The sequence below is a fragment of the Anas acuta genome, chromosome 14 (genome assembly GCF_963932015.1).
Source record: "Anas acuta chromosome 14, bAnaAcu1.1, whole genome shotgun sequence".
NCBI classification, from domain to species: Eukaryota; Metazoa; Chordata; class Aves; order Anseriformes; family Anatidae; genus Anas; species Anas acuta.
In genome coordinates, this window is record NC_088992.1 from 966,220 (window position 1) to 984,861 (window position 18,642).

Below are 18,642 nucleotides of genomic sequence, written 5' to 3' on the forward strand. Positions count from 1 at the left end.
CAGACTCAAGGCTTACTGATTTGCAAGTATTTAGGAGTATTGTGAATATGTAGTATGCTGTGCCACGTAGATTGTGCTGTGTGCCTTGGTTAATGCTAAATGAAAAGAAATGCCCCTGACTAGGTGTTTGAAATAAATGACCCAAGTTAAGCGATGCAGCGTGAGGTACCTTGGGGCTGTTCCTCACTATAATTAGAGCAAAGATCGGATACCTCAGTCACTCAGCTATCAATCTGTGTGTGCTTTTCTTAATTTGGTTTTTATCCTTCAAGACTTTATGAGTACTCCTGAAATGGGACAGGATTTTGTTCTGTACATCCATTGATGGCCAGTTTGGGAAACTGCTCAGAAGGCGGAGTCCTGCTGGCATGGCAGTCAGTGTAAAATCAATCCCCTGGTCCAACAGAAACAGGGTTGGACTAGTTTTCATTCTGCATTCCTGGTATTATTTGCTCCTGGTCTGCACATTTCCATTCCTGTTAGTGATGTCAAGTTTGTGCCAATCTGTTCTTGCTGTGATTGTGGACGCTCTGTTGTGTTTTGTTGGGTGCAAGTATACTCATGAGCAGGCTCCCCTGTGCTTGCTGCAGCATTTAGATTATTTTAAGAGAGGACTTAAAAAAGGCTTTTACTTTTATTATTTCTTTTTAATCACATCTACTTGCTGAAATTAACTTTATCATAGTAAAGCGAAGACCAAGATCCTAGGCACGTTAAAATTACCAGAGTTGGGGGTTTCCTTTGACTTCACAGGAATCAGGCTCCCCCTCAGGATTGTTAGTTTTGTTCTCAAGCCATTTCTCCTAGCTGATGTCTTTGAGGGATTAATACCTGGTTTAAACCTCTGAAAATGCAATGAGGCTGGCTCTGGGCAAGCCACCTTCTGCTGGAAAGCTTTGCAGCATGAGCTGTTTAGATGCCTGCTGTTCTGTGCCCTCCAGTTCAGCGCTGAATGCTAAACATGTTTTGTTAAAAACAGCGAGCTTGACTGCTTTGGACTTGAATCATATGTGAAAATGGATAGCTAAAAATAAACGTGTAGAGATTCCTGGAAGCAACATTGGGATGTGGGTGGGAGAGATGGGGAGTACGTTTTTGAGATGTCAACTTTTTCTCACTCAGAAAAATTTAAATTCTAAAAAAAATCCCGAAACAATATTCAGCATTACGTGTTTGATTTTCCAATGAGAGCATCTCATTTAGGTGTTAACACATTGAAATTCTTATCGGGTTCATCCTTAGAACTTTTTTAAACCAGAAGTGAGCAACAATTTCTGAAATTTTCTTTTTGCTTCGCACCAGAAAACATTTTTCCAGAAAAAAATCATAGATGAGAGAGGTTTGTCACAGCTAAACCTTCATCGCTGTGGTCACAGCTAACAGAGCTGACATTGCCCGGCGCCGAAAGGCTTTGCCATGGAGGTGAGAGGTGAGGACAAGGCTCTGGGGCTGGCGCTGTCCCCGCGCTGCCCACTCGGCGCAGGGTGCTCGCAGGGCACCGTGCTTCATCGTAGGCTGTAGAGCAGGCATGAGACTTCCATAAATGCTTTATGCTATCTAGATTGTGGTTCAGGATTGAGAATAAAGGAAATACGGACTAATAAAAGCTTTGGTACTGTTGCAGTTCTGTGCCCACCTATTTTTCCTTTCAGCCTGCCCCAGCGCTGTCACCAGGCCGTGCCTTACCTCTGTCTCCGTCTGCCGTGATCTCACCATCAGGACCTCAGCTGCCTCCCTGCTGATGGCACCGCCTTACATGACACAGGTATTTTCATAACTCCAGTAAAAGCTGCTTATTATTTTACAGGGTGTTTCCAATCTGTTGTCAGATTGGTTCCTGGCAGCCTGAGCACAAGCCACTGGCGGCTGGATAGCTTCATGCAAGATTAATGAAGCACAAGGTAAGTGGAAATACAATGCAGAGAGGAGGTCAGCAAAACTAGTTAATTCCTTAAATAGAGGGAACTTTAACTGCAGCCTGGGAGTGTTATCTTTCTGGAGCTGCACCTAAATGCCAGTTCAACCGAGAAGTGGCACAGGCGCTTGCATTTAGGTGCAGCTCCGGAAAGATAAAACCATCATCGAGTGCGTGGCAGGAGGCATTTCATCTCAACCCAGCCGGGCAGCGCACGTGCCTCCCGTGGCAGCTGGGTGGGAGTTACAGGCAGCTCCGCGGTCCTACAGCTCTCAGTTGCAGAGAAAGCACTGAGTAAGGGTTGAGAAAAATTAATTATGGTTAATATTTGTAGTTTCCCTGCAATATATTTAATCTATTGTCACAAAATACACTTAAAAAAAAGTTAAGCTTTTTTTTTTTTTTTTTTTTTTTTGAGTTGTGAAACTGCAGATACTGAAAGGGGAGAGATCTGCCTGGCCCTTCCCCACTCTTCCCACTGTTGCACCTGGGGAGGTTTCCCCGCACCAGGATGTATTCCCTATTCCTTGCGGCCTTTGCTACTTCATTCCTGCAGCCTGGCTGCCCAGTGCCCCACCGACCCCGTGCCTCTCCCACCTGGCAGAGGGGCAGCACGTCCACGGCTGTGCAAGCCCCTTGTGCTCCCGGCCCCTGCCTTCAGCCACCCCGCTGAAGTGGTTAACTCGCCCTGAAACGCTGTTGTTCTCTTGAATTATCAGCTGAATCTGCCAGCTGAGCGGAGAAGCGATTTAATTTTCCAGTTCAGGCATGGCAGATGTGTGTGTGGGAGGGCTGCGAGGGAGAAGGGAGGGTGGTTGTTGTTTTTCGGGTGACCAGAAATCTGGCCCACCCGATCTGATCTAACCTCCTTGCAGCCCTGGAGCTGCAGCAGCTGCGGGGGCTGCTCCCACAGCCCAGCTGCACGGGGCAGGGGCTGGGGGCAGTGGCACAGCCTGTGGCAGCTCGATGCCACTCAGCCCTGTGCAGGGTCCCCAGGGCAATGTCCCCAAGGTGTCCCTGCTGCAGGGTGACTGCGGGCAGCACAGGCTCACACAGGGCGTTTTGCAGAAGCCCTCGCTGTGAGGTGTTAATCCTCCTGCAGTCCCCTCTCGCCTGAGGTGCGCTGGCATTGCCTCTCCCAGGCTCAGTCCATTTGCACATCACTTGTTCAGCCTCGCGTGTGTCTTGCTTAGCATTCAGTCCCATGTCCTGAAGGTCACAGCCCTGCTTTGGGCTTGCACTAGAAGGTGATAAGCTGGAATCAAACCCCAGTGCTGGTTAACTGTTTTCAGCTCCCACTGCAGGTAGAGCGAGACTCGTGTGATGCCAGGAAGGTGATGGGGCAGGAGCCAGAAGAGAGCTGGAGTTTAGTTCTTATCCTTTTCTTTCTTTCTCCTACAAGAACAACCAGAGATGTAAGCTTCAGCAGTTGAAAGGATGACTTGGCACAGGAAATAACCAAATACAATGTCTCATGTTAATCAAAAACCTGTGATAAAAGAACAGTACAGTCTGTTACTCATAATTAGTCCTATCTTGAACTATGGAGGCTAACAATATCCAAAACAGCAATTCTAACTCCAGAACAGTGAGCCATCACAATATGCAGCACAGTAGGAGAGAGAACTGCTCACTGCCTGCCAGCTCCGTCCCTACTCCTGCATTTCTTAAATGAACATTGCACCTTCTGTTGCCGCACATCAGCCCCTCATCCACCAGTCCTCTGCTCTTCCCACAGCCAGCGGGGTGCTGGTGCCCATGCCGAGGCAGAATACAAACACCAAGCCAAAGCCGTGCATGAAGAACGTCCTTTTCTTCGGGAAGCAGCCAGTAGTGGGAAATGCCAAAGAAAAGCAGCTCCAGATATTTCCCTTCTGGGTTTGCAACACTCACCCAGAAACCTAAATATCAACATTGCTGGTAACAGCTTTCTAACACAAAGAAGAAACCAGTGAGCAAGGATCTTGCAGTGGAAGAAATGTGATGTACTTTGAAATATTCTGCACAGAACGCAATCTTCAAAACCATCATTTTTGTCTCTACTTGAAAATTACAGTCTCTGCTTTTGAATTATTAGATGAAGAAACAAGAACCAGCATTTGTGTGATGACTGAGAGATTTCTCTACAATGTACAAAATGAAAATTCATTACAGGCATAATGCAACAACAAAGAAAGCAAATGTACAGACTTGGGTAAATGGAAAACACATTCAGCAAAAAGAAACATTATGCATTTAGTGGAAAATGACACGGTAAGGTGTCTCTGCACACTTCAAATGAGAACTGCGTTAATTCCTTTCAGAGCCGCTTTGTTCCTGTAGTTTGGTAGCAGAGCTACCTGCTAACAGTGGCACTCGTTCTGAAACCCTGCATGGTTCTTATGGAAAATACAAGCACACGGCAGTGCAGCAGTGGTGGCAGATGGCAAGCAGTGGGATCCCGGCTTGGGGCTGCTGGGAAAGGCGCAGAGAGCACTGGTCTGGTGCTGGCCTCGGGTCTGCAGCAGGGCCCGGAGCCTCCCCGCTGGGTGCGTGAGGCTGGTGTGCATCTGCCTGCGTTGTACGTGGGAGGTGGCACTGGGCTGGACCCCGCTCATAGCTGTAAAGCGATCCAAAGCATCCATAGGTAATGTAGTTCAGGGTCAGCATCAACTCATCTGGCACCACGTGCTGTAAACATAGGGAAGCAAACCTTGCAGCACATCACGAGCAGGCTGTAATCTGCCCATCAGTGCCTGCTCTAGGAATGTGCTAAGCCAGACAGCAACACACAGCACCAGGAAGGCCTTGGCAGACCTCTCAGCACATCTTGGTGATGGAAGAGCTGAAGAGGGCTGTGCATCCTTCTGAAATCAGTATGGGAACCACTTGTTCTATTGCTCTGTCAAAAATTATCAATCAGAGGTTTGAGGAGGTTGTTTTTTCTCTGCCCCTTTTAACCTTTTCTGGTTTTGCAAATTAAAAGAAGTTTTCCAATCAGATTCAATTTCTCCTTCAAATAAGTAGGCTGTATGCTGGGGAGACACTCTTCAAACTGCTCCGAGATTGAGCCGTAAATCAATGGCAGCTTCAGGACAAGTTAGCGATGCTGAGAATCCAAGATGAAGTCATGGATTGATGGTAAGGCTTTCAGAATGACACACAAGTCGAAATCACACCTTTTAAGTTCAGATCTCAGCATATTTGTCTCTGGGAAGCTATTCCTTCCCTGACTGACTCAGGGAAGTGATAAACATTCAGAAAAAGGCAGCTAGCTATACATTGTGCTCCAGGACTACCCAATTCAGCAGCCATTTAAGCGTGCTCCAGATATTCCAGCACCAGATAAGATGTTACAGAAGGGTTGTCTCTGTGCCTGATAAGGAACATTTGCTTACCTGCCTGGCTTCAGGCAGGAGTAAAGCCCTCCTTTTGCTTATTCATGAGTAATATAATTAAGTAGAAACAGAACATGCAGAAACAGAGTACTCTGAGACCGCTTCCAGCCCCCAAGAAATCTCAATATTTGGGGTTGAGGATATGCACGGAGATGCACAGTTGGTAATCGCATGCAAATGAACCGTTGCAGCAGAGCCAGCTGCGCCGAGCAAGGGCACGCCTGCGGCACCCGAGGATTTGCTGCTGCTCCTCCCGTTCTTTTGCTGGCTCTAACTCGCATCTCTCGTAGGCAAATGAGAGGGAAGAAATGACAAAGGGATTTGAATCTCCGTTCTGATGACTGCAATATTATGTGTAGGTTTCCTGGTGGAGAAAACGCTGCAATGCATCTCATGTATTTTTAGCGTAACGGGACCATTGAGCAGGGATGAACCATTCTGGAGCACTAACACTGCGTGAAAAGGCGTCATTATATCTGGCAAGTGCTGCTTTCTGCCAACAGCAACCTGTTCTGTGACTTCAGTTATTTATTTCTGTAAAAGGAGGGGCACATTTCCAAGTGATACATTTTTTAAGTGTTATTCTGAGGACTGGGACATATTTCAGGGGATACCAGGAATATTGCCTGGTTTGCCTGTCTCTCCGGTATGTGCTGCCCACACCCCATCCTCTTTCCTACTGAAGCTTCTTTGGCGTGCCTGATGCCCTGTGTTTGTAGGCCGGGCAGCAACAGAAACATGGGTTCCCTGAAGTACCTCACGACCGGGATAAGGAAATGACCCAATCTGTGGTGTCTTGCAGTCACGTTAAAATGAGATCAGTGTTCACGTAAAAGAAGCCTCTTCCATGGCCACACTTAACTCTGCTGAATTTTGTCAGTGCTGCCACATCCTGCCTCTTCTCTTCCTCGTGGTTCAGGCTCAGGCTTTTGTTGTTCCCAGTCCTTTCATTCAATTAATTCCTCTTCTTTATGGTGGGTCTGAAATGTCATCTTCTGCACTGGCTCAACACATCTATTTGTGTTTAACCTGCCTTCTGCCTGAGCTCTGAGCCCATTTTAAAAGCCTCAGCAGTCTGGGACTTTCTACAAGGTTTTCCATTTCCTTTTCTTATTTACTGTAGAAAATTGCTGATGGAAGAAAAAAAAAAGAAAGAAAAGAAGAAAAAAAAAGTAGTTCCCCTTTTGTTCATGGAAAATGCATCAGAAACTGAATGCAGCTTGAAGGAATGGCAGGAGTCCATTTGGCTAAAACAGGAGGGCAGAAACAAAAAGGGGGAGATCAGAATGAGAACACCTAGGTGTTGGTCCCACGATATTCGCATAACAGACTGAATTTCAGACGTACCCAAACCCCAGTGCTAGTGTTTACCTTGGTGCATGTGGGCTGAAAAAGAGGGATAGAGAAACAGGTGAGGGAATAAGCAGGGATCAGGCAGAATGTTAACATCAGCTTATCATCCAGAAACCCTCACCTCAGGGTAAGCCATGTTCAAAACTGCCTTTCTGTTCTCCCTGTCCTCACTCCCTGGTCTCTCTGCAGCCACCCAGCAGCTTTCTGGCTTTGCCCACTGGGCTGTCAGACCCGCTCGCAGAGCAAAGCAGCCCTGCCTCACCGTGCCAGGGGTCCCCATCCCTCCCGCTGCATTTGCCCCTTCCCAGCGGCACACGGAGCTCACTGGAGCACAGCACAGAAGTGTCCGGGGCTCCTTCGCTGGCTCCCGTTAGGGCTGCGAAGGAAGGTTTGTCTTTCCCCATGCTGTGTGCATCAGAAGTGATTCTAATCTTTTAATAGCCATAGGAGGCATTATCCTTGCACACATTTATTCCTGTGTCTCCGTTCCAGAAAATTTAATTGGCAGCGCAGCCCAACAGCCAGTCTCTTGGTGTGAAGATAGAGGCAGGAGAAGGAACGTCTCTACTAGTCGGGGCTTTTCCAGTGCTTTCACTGCAGGGTCAGAAGGAGAGCTTTTCTGAATATCATTAGATTACCTATCAGTTTACAGGCACACAGCAAAATTAATCTGTTGCTGAGGGTCAGTGCTTGGTTTCCTCTGGTGTCATCTTTCCTCCCTCGCAGACCGGGGTTGTTCTGAAGCGCTTGCCCTGGTGCCTCCTTACAGAGCTCCAGCACCTTCAAGATGAAACAGGGTCCGTCTGGGAGTGGGCTCTGGGAGCGGGTTTCTGTTGTGCTCAGGGTGCCTCAGTCACCTTGGCGAGTCGCTCGTGACGCTGCTCTTCCCTCGCCGTGCAGCAGGAGCCAGCGAGAGGCAGGCGCCCGTGGGTTACAGGGCGCGGTGCTCGGGGTGATGCTCCCTGTGCAGCGCAGTGATGTTGTAAAAAAGTTTTCTGCACTGAAGGACTTGGAGGTGACTTAAACAGCACAGGCATAATATTTTATGGGTGGATGTGTTAATCGCTGTATCACAGCAGTGTCTCGTGGCATGAGTAACGGCTATAAAAGCACTTTGAGCTGATCTGTTGAAAAATGTTTTGTGGCCATTCTCTGTTTCTTCCCCTGCTGTTTTACACTCCTGCGCCGTGTCACCTGCATCGCCGAGTGGCTGAGCTCCCTCGGGGAGCACCGCGCTGGGCGAGGGGCAGCGGCTGTGCCTCCCGGGAGCACGGGGCAGGAGGTGAGGGGACCTGGGGGGGCTCGGGGTCCACAGCCCCTTCCCTGTCCTGAGGCTGAATTCCACCAGAACGCCGTGGGTGAAGGAAGGCTTCAGGAGCAGGTGAAATACAGCAGCTTGCTTTCAAGCATTGTAAATTTTCAGGTGGGCAGAACCAAACGGATTGCCCTTTACCCAGTAATGCAATCTGTTACAGAAGAGCAGTGTGTTTAAAGAGCTTTAACCTGGACAGCCTCTGAGTGCGGATGCTATGACCAGTGACAAAGCAGTGTCTCATGGGGTACAGAGGGAGCAATGAATTCTATATTGACACTAAACAAAATTTAGTATCTACTGCATTTTCTTGCAAGACAATATGCTGAGTGATTGTGAATAATTCAGGTAACCAAAGGCACTTCTAGATACAGGCATACGATGTGCTTCAAACCTGCATGCCTTCCAGAGGTCCCTTTGTTAAGCTCAGTACCTGCTGAACCCTTCTCTTTCTCTTGGTGAGGATGCGGTGCCCGTCTGTGCAGCTTTACCCCCTTCAGCCCAGGATTAGATTTCATTTGCTTTTACCTCAGAGTGCCAATTAAAAAAAAAAGCCCCCGCAATTCTACAGAAGAGCATGAAAGTAAACATGGGAGACTTGTCACGAACTGCTTCCTTTCTGTGTCACCACGCACACCAGGCATGGCTGCTCCTGCTAGTTGCTGGTAATTGGAACAGGTGCGGGATTAATATTTATAGGTTCTCCCTAAAGCACTATTTGATCTGCTCGTGTGAATGCTGCACGTGGGGCACTTTCTGTGACCTGGGTCTCAGGTGCCCTCCGTTGCCCCATGCTTGGTGCACACATTAAGTGCATTGCCCGTAGAATTTCATAGTATTTATAACCCATTTTCTGTATCTCAGGATGTCTGAAGGCTGACGTCAATGCCCCTTTTCTCCCCAGAGGTGGCCAGGGAGCACCATTCTCTAAGGAGGAGCCTCTGCTCAAACCAGCTGAGCACTAATAGTCCAACGAGCAGCTCTGACCGGCCGGCTGCCCAGAGGATGCCCTGCACCCCATGGGGTGGGAACAGCCCTGTCCCCACACCCCCACACTTCCACTCTTCCTGGGCTTTCACCAGGGACATCTGTGGAGGGAGTTTTGGATCAAGGTGTCTGGTGGCAACACCCTGCACCCGGCATGTCAGCCCTCGCTCAGCCAGCAGCTCCCAGCTTCATCTCGGTATTCTGCAGGCGTAGCAGCCGGCGAGGACTCGCCAGTTCTTTCCAGCGTGTCATTACTGGGCTATTAGCTGCCTGGGAACTGTGTAATTGAGACAGAGCGGATTATGCGTAGACACGAGCCGCGGCCTCGTGTCCTCACCTTCCCCCAGTCCTGCTGGCACGTGTCCCCGGCCCCGGGGCCGCCTCATCCCGAGACATCGCTTGTCCCCACTGCTGTGCCGTGCAGCGTTACTTCTGCGGCTGGGTTGGGTGAGCATAAAGACAGGAGAATAACGGCAGGTGAGTCTTGCAACATGTAATGACTTCTCACATGAATTCATACCAAATTTTGTGAGGAATGATGGATAACTTTATGAATAGGTAGCAATAAACCATACACTCATTTTGCAGGAGCAGGGCCAGGTGAGCTTTAATTCCACAACTCTTTCACTGAAATGTCAATGATCCGGGGGGTTTATTGCTTTTTTCCGTTGGCAGACTCTGCAAGCAAAAGGAAGCACTGTGATGTCTCGCCTGCCCTCTCCAGACGCTTCCCAGCCAAACGTGCCATGTACCGGGTGACGTGCGGCAGAGCCACGCGGTCTGACCAGGGTGTTTGGTGCTGGAGCCGCAGATGATGCTGCGTAATGTAAACGCCTTCACTTTGTTAACGGCTGCAATAAACATACAGAGTAACAGAGTAAAGCACGGGGACAGATGGGCAGGAATATTGATCACCCATTGTAGGGGCTTAAAGTGGAGCACAGACGCATGGCACATCTTTGGGTACGTTTGGCTGGGTGCCCTGTGGGTGTGTGTCCTGCAGCCGTGTGCCAGCCCTGCTGGGGCTGGGGCAGAGCACACAGTGGGCACGAGGCTCAGTTTGCTGGGTTGCTGGAGTGCTTTATGTCAAGGCCGTTGCCTGGAGGTCATTTTTCAGTTTGTAGAACTTAATTCAATTAATGGAAAATCTGGGAAAGTAGAAACATTCTTTTTGTGACGCTTCTTCAAATGAATTAATTTTGGCAATAGATAGCTTTAATACTGTCGTTTATTTTTCTCAATTTGCAGAAGACTCAGAGGGATGCCCGTATAGCAGACAGACATCTAGACAAAATAGTTTAAAATAATGCCTTTTTTTTTTTAAATAAAAGAATGATCTTAAATCTACCACCCAGTTTGCTGTTTGATACATGAAAACTGGGGTGCCAGGAGGAGCATGTTTGTATGGAATCAGGTTAGAGATGAGTCTGAAAAGAAGAGTTGCCTGGGAACGAAAGCTGTTGCGTTTATGAGGACGTGCTAAAGCATCGAATAGGTACAACTGGAAAAGCTGAAATAAAGAAAATGAGTATTGTTATTGTTCCATCATCCAGTTTAACTTCTTGTCCCCAGATTTCTTGTAAAACCTGGATCATATTAAAGAATTCACTAAAACAGCAGAAAGGAGAATTGCTCACTGATAATGAGCACTCCCCAGTTACACTTCCTGGGCAAGGCACACACCTGGACAAAGGCAACCACCTTCACGGAAATGGTCAGAGAAGTGAATAAAGGTAAGACTCTAGCTAAACTGGCACTAAATCTTATTTTGACACCCATAAATGAAGGTAAATTGAACCAAAGTCCCTTTGATTCTGAAACTATTTGAGAGATTTAATGACTAAGCTAATTGTTTTTCCTAACTGATAATGCATAATTCATTGTGAATTTTAATTCTGCAGTGTTCGGGTGGGTTTTGGTGCAACATTTTCCTTTACTTTGTACGGAGGCAATCGTCTCTTGGATGCAGGGAGGTAGAGAGCCAGAGGGAAATCAGCCTGCTGGAGGATTTGCAGCAGACCTGGAGCCAGAAGGCTTTTCAAACCTGTACTGGTGCAATACTTCTCTGTTGCCCCGAGCTGTGGGGAATATTGAAGGCAGCTGGAAGGGTTTCACGCTGCCCGTGGTGACTGCAGAGCTGGGATGGGTTGCGTCCATCTGAGCACAGCCCGTGGTGCTGGGGAGAGGACGCCCGGGGCCCTGACGTGCCGTGTGAGCCCCTGTGAGCCCCGGCACGGCACGCCAGCACTGCTCGCATCCTGCTGGAGGTGCCACCAAGAAGGGAGCTGCTGCTGCTGAGTGGCCTCTGCTTAGCACCGGGACAAGGCAAGGGCTCACGCTGCTGAACTCACTCCGTTATGCTCAGATCATTGTATCTGGGAAATGCTAGCTCTCTGTCCACCTTAGTTTTATCTTGGAGCATTAATTGCTTATCGGTGAGGAGCATTGTGCTTAAGGGAGCATGAATTTTGTTTCCACTCGGTTTGCTCTTCTAGGCTTTTACCTGGTTCTGGTGTGTGAGGCAGTGTGTGCTGGTACTGGCTCGGATCAAATGTGCAAGAACAGCCTGGGACACAAGCGCACTTTTCTTTTCTCCCACAGATGCCTACCGGCAGCGACAGTAAGAAAGATTTCTCCCTGAATAAAACAAAAGTGGAGGTGAGGACATAAACTGAGCAAGAAACCGAGCTAAGCGGATCTCCACAAGCTTCACATCCGAAGCAGAGGCCAGCAGTGCTGCTGCACTATGTGGGCAGGAAGGAGACAGGGAGACGTTTCCCGGCATGGAGAGAACAATTCCAGTCCTTTCTCAGGCAATTTTTTAAGTATTAGCAACCATGGTAACTGAATAGAAATGTAACCCGTGTGCTGTGCATTCAGCTTGACACAATTATCTCTGCAGAACAGTCACGTTAAAAATAAACATGGCCTGCACCAGATTCCTCAGCCACCTCGCTCCATGCCATGTGGGAGACCTGCCCGAAGCTGGGCTCAGGCTGGGCGAGTGCGGTGCACGCTGAGGGCCGTGCAGTCGGCCTCTTGCTCTTTGAATGGCATCAGGGGCAGCGGGGGGCTCTGCGGGTCCCCCTTGCCCAGGAGCGTGGGGGCAGCAGGGGCAGCGCACGGCTGGGGAGGGACCCCAGGGACCTGTTCCCTATCCTGCGGGTGGGCGATGGGGGCAGCGGGTGGCTGCAGGTGCCCGGGGAGGTGTGGAGCTCCTGGGGGGCTGCCCCTGGGGGGCTTCGTGGCACTGCAGCCTTGGTCCAAGCTGGTCTCCTCAGTACTGGCACCGCAGCCTGAGCTCTGTGCTCCAGCGCTGGAGCAGGGGTCCCTGCTGGTAACTTCTGTGCAGGCAGAAACACGCCACGGCCTTTCTCTTAAGGGCTGTTACTGGTTTTATTTCATTCTTACGTCATTTAGAGAAATCCTTAGTGTTCTCTGAGTTTACTGGTATGTCAGCACATTTGCCTACTAAGCACAGCTATTTTTCCACTCCAGACAGCTTTCGAAGAAGTTAGCTGGTGTTTTAGCAGTACTTACTGCATCTAATATGGCACACGTGCAGCCATGCAAGAAGAGCTAGAATCAATGTTTGCTCTCATAACCATGGGCCTAGATCAGTAATCATTCAGATTTGATTGATAACAGTGCATCATCCATTTACAGTAGAGCAAACCTTGGATAGCAAATCTCTTGCTTTTAGCAATCCTACATAAAATCAGTCGAGGGTGCACTTAGCCCAAATACAGATTGCAAGCTGTGACTTAATATAATTGCTAGAAATAAATTTAGGAAGAAAAAGGGATATGGGTCTTTCATTTTGTCAACAAACATACTGTGATTTAAAACTCAGAACAGTTTGGACCTGACATTTCTGCCTCACATCAGTATAGTGTCTACAAGACAGAGCAGAATGTGAGGAAAAATTGTTATCTTGTTTGAAATCAGCCGTTCTTCGTTGGTCTGTGCATTTCAAACTGCATTCACACTCAGTGGTGGGCATGCAATACAAGCCTGACATGCTTTTCTCATTTGTAAACTTGTGATGAATTCTTCCCCCAGCTTCAGCTGATGAGTAGGATTGAAAAGAGACGTGTCAAATACTCCTCCGGTTTTGCTGGTGAGCAGATTGCCCAGCACCTTGGGCTCCTGTGTTTGCTTAGGAATAGGTCACTGATAAATCCACAGAGGCAAATATTTCAGAACACAGACTAATGCAGCCTAAATCACTGCTAAGCTGTGTGGTCTTATTTCTAAGCCTGTGGGAGAGGTTCCCTGCACTTGCACCAGCACGGATGAGGGCGTGCAGACTCACTGCGGAGGGGTGGAGGGAAGCCTACCTTGTGCACCACATGGCTCTGGATCAGAGCAGCAGCTAAATCATCAACAAAAAGCATGTTGAAGTGGAGAAGAGAGTTTGAGCATAAAGAAGTATGAAAATGATTTGATTTTTTTTTTTTTTTAATAGTAAATGCTGTGGAAATCATGGGAAAGGCATAGATTGCAAGCTCTTAACCGCTAAAGATTTTTGCAAGAGTCATTTCCGCAAATGTCTTACATTCCATATATAGATCTTCAGTCTATGCTGTTAATGGACTGACAAATGTACAATAACCCCAGATGACTGTTCCTTCATTGCTTGGCTATACAGATAAGAGGAATGCTTCCTTTTGATTGAGATCTTAAATCAATTGTTCCCTTACCAAATGTCTGGTGGTTATTATCCAAGGAGAAGATAAAGTTCAGATGGTAAATTGTTAATATTGTAAGAAAAATGCCTGTTGTGTCCTACTTAAAGTTTCCTGTCTAGATGAAATACATTCTCCTATAATATTTAAGATTGCGTGTGATCCATCAGAGTGCATGTTTGATCAGTGGCCATACTCGCTCTGCCACTGCCTCCCGGTTTAAAGCACGGCTCTGCAGAGCCTGCAGGGGCAGTGAACGTGGGCTCACCCCGAGGCTGCTCGGTGCTCCTGCTCCTGGGCAAGGAGCAAACGGCCGGGGAGCTGCCTGGGAAGGGCACGAGGCACACTGCCGTGCATCCCCGCACCCACACCAGCAGCTCTGGGACAGAGCTGCTGCCAGCATGGGGCCTGAAGGGACAGCAGCACGGAGCTGCTGCCCCATCTGCTTCCCCTCAGCGGGGTGCAGGAGGGCAGGCGCTGTCACTGAGCCTTCGGACACGGCCACGGGATGGGGCAGTGGGCATCTGGCCGAGGCCCTGCCTAACCAGAGCTTGTGAGGACAGCGCTTGTTGCCAGAGCCTGACACTGCCTCTTCAAGTTCTGGGACTACAGTAATAAATGGCAACCATGCGGATGATCTGCCTTTCTATATCTGTGTTACCAAAGATACCAAATTTCCTCTCAAGCACTCAAAATACATTGTCTCGCATTTGCTTCCCAAATGAGCAACTACAGTAATTCTTCATCTACTCATCTCTGATTTAGCAGGGGTCATTGTATTTCCTACCAATTTGTTACTGAATTTTCACCCTGTGTCACCGAGAGAAGTAGTTCTGATATTTTCTAATGGTGACTCATGTTGCACCTCATGAACTTTAACTAGTCCCAGGGTCATTTTCATTGACAAATTGCTGTAGGCTGCTCAAGTAATTATTTGTCCTTGGGAAGATGTATATCCTTTATTGAAGTTATCCTAAGAGTAAAACAATCTTAACTATTAAAACGTCTGCTCTATCATTGGAAGATTAAATGCTTATCCTTTTGACCAGCTCAGGCTAGTCCTTGAGAAGCAGAAATCTTGCAAGAAGTGCTAAAATCTACCGCATGAAAGGCTAGCTGCTAGAGAAGGCATATGACTAATCTGAAAACATAGAACCAACTCTGATACATTTCTGCTTTTTTTTTTGTGATGTTTTAGGTCTGACGGCGATCACCAGGGATCTCACAACGCCGGTGGCTCCCCATGTTTCCGGGCTGGCTGCTGGTGGCAGTGTGCCCAGCGCTGCCAGGCTGCAGCACTCCCTCTGCTCTCTCTTTGGGGTTTGAAGGCAAAAAGGGGCCCCTGCGGCCAGCTGGGCTCTGCGGGAGGCAGAGCAGCTCCCATGAGCTGCCCCCAGCCTGGGGTGCTGGTGGGCATGCAAGGGGACTCCCTTTCACCACTGTGCTCTCACATTTGTGTAGCTTCTTTGGCAACGTGCCCTGAATGATCCTTTCCAAGAGGCCACTGAATAATCCAGGAGATAGGCAGGGGTACAGAGTGCGTACAGAGTTCGGGGCGCACCTTGAATCTGAAAGGTGTCAGCTAAGAGTCTGGTAAATTAAAGCAAACCCTAGTTCCGTTGAAACCAAAGGGGAAGCTGCAGGAAAGTTGGCACAATGGGCTTTGCCCCTGAATTTGGTATGGAAGAAGCAGAGGGTGAGGAAGCTCTGCCCCTGCAGAGCCTGGTTACCACAGCCCCAGGGCCCAATGCTGCAGCAAGCTCTGAGACCTGTGTGGGCTGGATCCTTCCCCCCTCCCTGCTGGGTCCACGCGATGTTCAAGGACCTGACATAAAAGAGAAACCCAGTTCCCACATTGCCCTCTCAGACACTTTTATATTGCTTGTCTCCTTAACCCAGAATTTGTGGCAGTGGTGGCGGCTGCTGCTGTGACAGATGCTGGAAGAGGCTGGCAATATTTTTGGTGCTAAAAACAGCACTTCTTTGTTGACAAACTGTTAAAAAAAAAGATTTACTGTTATGGGGCTGCTTCCCCTCAGGGTCATTTTCTGCAGGGAATGACTTTGGCTCTGTCAGCTAAGGACGTGGGAGCACAGCACCGGGGATGTGCAGATAGCAGCCCTGGGGAAGGGACGCTGATGTCCCGCGTTGCTGCACGAGTCACTACATCCATGAGCCCAAAGGTGTTTTCTTTGGGTGCTGGCATGGTTTCACAGCTCCACTCCAGCCATGTGGCCCCAGCACCGCCCTGTGCCAGCACCTGGTCCCCAGCCTGCCCACCAAGGGGCGAGGGCTCCACGTTGGGCTTCCCAGCAGCAAGCGGTGACTTCTGCCACCGGGCTGCCTCACGTGCTCGTGACGTGCAGGTGGTTCATGTGCAGCCAGTGTAAACTTCAAAGCCAATGCAACTGTATGGGCATCAATCTGTGGACTCCTATCCCCTGCCCCCTCCCCCAGATAGTCTCTCTCTCTTTTTTTTTTTTTTTTTTTGTCTTTTTCCATCCCCTTTCCCCATCCCCCAGTTCATTGCTTGGAGAGCTTGCACTGAGCAGTTTGTGCTTTTCTTGCCGCAGGAATAAACAGAAGACAGTTGTCAATCTAGGACATTTCACCAACATTGAATCCAATGCTTTTTTTTTTCTTCAAAGACACTTTGGGGATTTTAAATGATCTTTTTGACTGTTAACAGCAACCATGTAGCTGTGCATCTCCATTAGCGTCTTTGCAAATATTCATCTACAGTAAGTGCCTCCTGGCTCTATCGCATTCCTGATTTTTTTTCTATTGACAGGAATCAATAGCAGCATATATGAGGAAACAGATAAATATATATCTAGCTAATGAGGGCTAAATGGCTCTTCAGAGCATGTTGGTCTCATAGATTCCAATTTGTCTCTGCCTTTTTCTATTTTTTGGCTAAATACTCTGCTATGCATGTTATCTCGCTCACCTTGAATGTCTGAAATCTCCAGTCTCTCTCCAACATGTTTTCAGCATTTTGCAATGTCAGATGTTGCTTCCAGCTGTAAGAGAAATTATCTTTTATATTTCTTTAAAGTAAAAGCAATTTAGAGCATTTACATCTGCAGAAACAGTAGCTCCTTGTGGAGTCCAACACCCAAGAGGTGCTTGTTTTTATACGCTATCGGACTATATCAAAGGCAGCATTGTAGAGTAGTTAATGATTGCCTTTTCATGTCAGTTTTTAAATTCTTGTGTAGTGTCTTTATTATTCACACCAATCTGTCTTTTAGATCATCTTCCATAGACACTCCAGATTAAATTTTCTTCATTATCATTATAGAACTAGATGAATAAGTGGCACATCTGTTCATGAAGTAGTTTATTATCTGTTCTGATGAGGTTTTGGATGAATAACGGAATGACTTAAATATGGAACAGACAAATGCATGCAGGTTTATGCATAATCTTAAATTTGTAACCAGTAATGCTATGTTGAGGAATCTGATTTTATACTGAAGAGTTAATTATTAACTAATGATCTGGGTCATCTTATTATGAGGGCAAGCTTAATGAAGGGACAAGATGAGGCAGAAAACAAACCTGTGTGTGTAATAGCACTAATGAAGACCCACACATTGTTTAATTGGTTCTCATTCCATCACTGCAGAGGAAAACTATAAATATTTTATAAACACACCATTCTAGCCATGTAAAACCAAATTGCACCAATAAATCTATTTATCTAGAAGTTATTTCCTAATTTCTTACAGCTGCATCATTTACAAAGGAGGATGCTGACTGTTTGTCTTTGACGGAGACAAAAAGGCTACGTTTCCAGCACCTGCGTGGCAGTGGTGGTTTCCACGAGCACCCCCAGACCACCACATGCACCCCATCCCACTTGCCCGGGCTGTGGTGGTCCCGCGGGGGCACAAGCCCAGGAGCTGGCTCAGGATGGACGTGCGCAGCTGAGGTTTCCCAGCTGCAGGTCAGGCTCCTTTTTGAAGGGCCTGTTCTTCTCTTCTGTGCCTCAAGCTTCTCCTGACTTCCCCTGCAGGATGGCTCAGTCCCAGCCGGGTGCCCAGGTGGGGAAGGAGCAGAGGGAATGTCGGCCCCAGTGCCTGCATGTGGGGCAGGGGCGCTGCTCGGTGCCTTTACTGACCCGCTGCAGGTGTGGTAAAAGCATCAGAGTTCTGTGTGATCTTTACATTTTTATTTTGGGGAAGGGAAATGTCAGTGGTTTGTATGTAAAATATGAGCCCGCGTAAGACAGAAGAGTTGAATCTTGAGATCCAAGTGACAAATCACTCGAGCTGCAGGAGCTGTCACAGTATACAAGGTTGCCAGGAACAATCAATGAAATTATAGCCTTGTACTACATGGTTGTTTATCTGCTATTATGGAAATAAGGTACCATCAAAACTGTTGAAAAAACTTGAAGATTACAGTAGGCACAATTTTGGGATATGACAGCAGCATTTAATCATGTTATTCTGACAGGTCCTGTTAAAAAAAGTTGCAAACTTCTACTGTCATTGCCTGCATATAGCTGAAAGGATAACAATTAGGGTTATTTGTCATCTGTTGTGCAATAACAAATTTGGAATACTGTACGGTGTCTCAGGAGGCCGAAATCCCTGGAGCAGAACAGGTAATACCCCAAGCAGAAGGGTGTGCATTGCTAGGAGTGCTTTTCTTCTACCAAGCCAAAGCAACAGTGCCCTGCATGCCTCAGCTCCTGGCATGTGCTGATGTAATTCTCAACCATAAACTATATTTACATATACATGAACCAGCAGAGGATCTTCTGAAATAACCAAGAGAAGTTATAGTACTCAAAACAGAAAATGATAAAATTATGAATCTACACCTTGTTTTGTCATATGTTTGGAGCTGCATCTAATGGGGCTAGTTCAGGAGCTAAATATGAAACGGGTATTGACAATATCTTCAGAGTAAAATTTTGTGCTTCTTCTGTAATGAAAAAAAAGCTCCTTCAGGAGGACATTGGGATCTCAGCTTTGCCACTACCCTGAAGTGCTTTCT

At 47.7% G+C, this 18,642-nt stretch overlaps 1 long non-coding RNA gene across 3 annotated transcripts in view; it reads left to right on the plus strand.

The window, feature by feature from the left end:
* The window catches only part of LOC137864298 (uncharacterized), a 71,279-nt gene extending 52,954 nt beyond the window's left edge, over positions 1-18,325 (plus strand). The window contains exons 3-7 of one of the 3 annotated variants that reach the window (XR_011101408.1): positions 1,808-1,901; positions 3,208-9,421; positions 9,620-9,770; positions 10,517-10,677; positions 11,546-18,325. This is a non-coding gene — a long non-coding RNA (uncharacterized lncRNA). The remainder of the gene's footprint in view (positions 1-1,807; positions 1,902-3,207; positions 9,422-9,619; positions 9,771-10,516; positions 10,678-11,545) is intronic. The other 2 variants (XR_011101409.1, XR_011101410.1) reach the window with 2 other exon arrangements.
* The last annotated feature ends 317 nt before the right edge of the window (positions 18,326-18,642 follow it).